Source organism: Hippoglossus stenolepis, chromosome 6 (assembly GCF_022539355.2).
Source record: "Hippoglossus stenolepis isolate QCI-W04-F060 chromosome 6, HSTE1.2, whole genome shotgun sequence".
NCBI lineage: Eukaryota > Metazoa > Chordata > Actinopteri > Pleuronectiformes > Pleuronectidae > Hippoglossus > Hippoglossus stenolepis.
This window is the reverse complement of record NC_061488.1, coordinates 3,593,373-3,596,948: the sequence shown is the minus strand read 5'-3', so window position 1 is coordinate 3,596,948 and position 3,576 is coordinate 3,593,373. Positions and strand designations below refer to the sequence as shown.

The 3,576-nt window shown below is 43.4% G+C and overlaps 1 pseudogene; it reads right to left on the bottom strand.

Annotated features, from left to right (window-relative positions):
* Positions 1-675: 675 nt before the first annotated feature.
* Positions 676-1,768, bottom strand: LOC118110457 (annotated as a pseudogene).
* Between the last annotated feature and the right edge of the window lie 1,808 nt (positions 1,769-3,576).

Below are 3,576 nucleotides of genomic sequence, written 5' to 3'. Positions count from 1 at the left end.
AGTTATTATTCATATGTGGTGTTCAGGGTCGCAGCAGAGTTTTAATTTGACATGATTCAACGCACTTTGAAGAACAGTACATCAGTGTTCAGTCATAGCAGTAACGTTATATTTAGTACAAGAGTAAATCCTCCGGTACTTCACGTTTTCAATCACCACGTCTCATCCTGCAGTCACAGTATTGGAGCGGAAGGAAATAAAAAAGTTTTCTACATTTGTTAAAGTTATTTCATCATAAAACAGAGGTCGTACTGTTGATTGACAGGTATCACATGGGCTGCCTCACACCTTCATTAACCACGGGCCCTGAAGGTGACTGGATTTGTCCTGACTGTGCAGCCAGTCCCCCCCACACAGGTGAAGCTGTGGAGTTATTACACTTACACTAGATACTTAATATCAGTAAAACCCTGTAGTGAATGGACATTAAAATGACAGATACTACAAATGTTACTGTGCTGCCGCTTTTTATTTAATGAACTTAAAAAGAAATCGGAAAAATACAATAACTTGTTCAAAAGCCTAAATCGTTGCGAGGGTCTATTTCTTCTGTTTTAAGTTTGTAAAATATAAAATAACATTGCTTTAACATGAGAAATGTTGATTCTTAACGTCTGCTTGCTGTAGACTCATTACAAGACACAACCGCACAAGATACAGAAAATCAGATCCCTGTTTTCGATCCGTCCCTTTATTTTGATGTAAAATGACAATTTCAATAAACACTTTTATATAAAAGTCTCCAGTTCCATATATAGACAAGGAAGCAGAGTTATATTTACATTATATATCTACAGGTTCAGTTCTTTCAGTCCACTGAAATCGTATAAACACCTCTGCTCCTCTGCACTCGTCCACACAGCCATGTCATCTTCCAGCGCCTCCATTTGCAGTGGCTGGTGGTGACATAGTACAGCACGGGGTCCAGGCACGTGTTGAGGGTGACGAGGGCCATGGTGACCCGCCTGGCGTCGTGGATGCGGTTGGCGGCGGAGCAGCTCTTGATGACATCCATGCGTATCAGGAGGTGCAGCAAGACACCACGTGGCTGGGCAGGAAGCAGAGCAGTGTGATGGCCAGGATGGTGTAAATGACCTCACGGCTCTTTGGGCTGTGTTAGTCCTGATCATGGAGATGCGCCTCACAGCCAGCGGGTAACACACCAGGATGATCACGGTGGGCAGCAGGGAGCCGAAGATCAGGATCAGCAGGCTGTACGCCGCCAGACGCGTGTTCCACTCGTGCTTGGAGAAGTTCTCGAAACAACTGTGTCTTCCAGATTGGTTGACTTTGGTTTCCAGAGGCCCCCGGAGGACGAAGACCAGCATCGCCACTCCAGCGACGCACCAGAGCGCCACGCTCACGGCCAGAGAGCGCCAGGGCCTCCGCTGCCTCAGGTAGGCGTGAGGATGCACCGTGGCCATGTAGCGGTCCACACAGATACAAGTCATGAAACAGATGCTCATGTAGATGTTGGAGAAGAACAGGATCCCAGTGATGCGGCAGGCGACGTCCCCAAACACCCAGTCGTTTCTGTTGAGGTGGTAGTGGATCCTGAAGGGCAGAGTGCAGAGGATGACGATGTCCGCCAGGGCCAGGTTGCTGATGAACACGCTGAAGGCTGTGCGAGGGGTGATCCTGAAGGTGTAGACGAAGAGAGCAGCCAGATTTCCAGGTAGACCCACGACTAACGCCAGGATGTAGACCACTGGGAAGAGGTAGTACTGATACTCCTGAGGAGGCTGCAGCCGGCGTCTGTCACATTCATGATGAACGATTGAGGGGGTTGTTTGTGTGTCTGTGAAAGAAGTCAAATGAACGTGTAAGTTGGTTTTCATTCACGCTGCTGCATCGCACACCGTCCTCTGTAACTGTAGCATCACAAACATGTTTCCATTCAGAGTTTTTCCACTTTTAGTTTCACACAACATTGGAAACTAATCTTTTACTCATCGAATCAGTCACATGTCGACATTCCTTAATGTCTAATCCTTGCTTCTAATGCATTTCTCAAGAATCTTAACACATTCATCTGTTTTGTTCAGGTATAAACTATGATGGACATTTTTCACACTGCATACAACACATTGTCCTGTATTTGTTACAGAGATTATCCAAAAAGAGTGAAGTCAAAAAAACGGAAGAAAATACTGAACACAAATAAAGGCAACACTTCCTCTAACGGTGTTTGTGAGACCATAGATGTTTTTATCTTACTGCTTTTATATTAGATGTTAAACCTCTGTGACTCTCCCCTTCATTGCAGGAGCTGCTTCTAAGAAGGTAAACGTGTTGTGAAAACTAAACCCAGACTAAATAGAGCAATAAACAAAGGATTTTTGACATTAAACAAAGTCACTTACCTAGTTGTTGAGAGTCTGATCTCCAAATGTAGAAAGCAACACCTGAGATTGTTGCGCTGCTGCGTTATCACCGTGCAGCTGCTCTCTGCGTTGTGTAGACCATGCAGCTCTTTGCTCAGGCTTTTTAATTTTCTGTCAGCGCACCGTGTGACGAAAGGAGCAGGAAACCATAGCATGACATGAGATTCACCGCCCACTGCAGTCTAAAAATAATAAACTGAATTATTATGAATGCGTTGCCTTGTTTGGACATGTGTCAAAACAAGGCCGGAGGTCGTACTGTTGATTGACAGGTATCACATGGGCTGCCTCACACCTTCATTAACCACGGGCCCTGAAGGTGACTGGATTTGTCCTGACTGTGCAGCCAGTCCCCCCCACACAGGTGAAGCTGTGGAGTTATTACACTTACACTAGATACTTAATATCAGCAAAACCCTGTAGTGAATGGACAATAAAATGACAGATACTAAAAATGTTACTGTGCTGCCGCTTTTTATTTAATGAACTTAAAAAGAAATAGGAAAAATAAAATAACTTGTTCAAAAGCCTCAATCGTTGCGAGGGTCTATTTCTTCTGTTTTAAGTTTATAAAATATAAAATAACATTGCATTAACATGAGAAATGTTGATTCTTAACGTCTGCTTGCTGCAAGGTTTGTATCTATCTTGAAACGTTTTATTTATTTATATATTCATTTGTAATGCATGTGTAACTTTGTGCGTTCTCCAGGTGAAATCTACTTGTGGAAATCTGGTTTCTCTAATCCCCTTTATCTTGATTCCAGAAACCAGGTTTTCGTCTTAACATGAGAGTTGACAAGTTACAGGAAAACGCTGCTCCTTACCCAGGAACTTAAGTGCACTGATAAAGGAAGTTTTTTAAATAGATGCTGTGACCACCCACCTACCTTGACAATAGTGGCTGCCTGTAAGAATATATCTCTCAGCCTCTGTAAACTGGAATAGTGCACATTCAGAAATACTTCTGAGACAGCAGAGAAAGTTTTAACAGAAGTCTTTCGAGAAGTTAAATAACAGTGTTATGTGATGAGATGGATAGAATTGTTCAAAACTAATTGTTAAGTTGATAATCATAAGATTTACGTTCCCTGAACAGACGACTTCATGTTGGAGGACGGAGATCTATCAGACCTTTTAGCCGAAGTTGATGAAACTGCATCTACCAGCAGTCGCCTTCGGCCTTCGACAG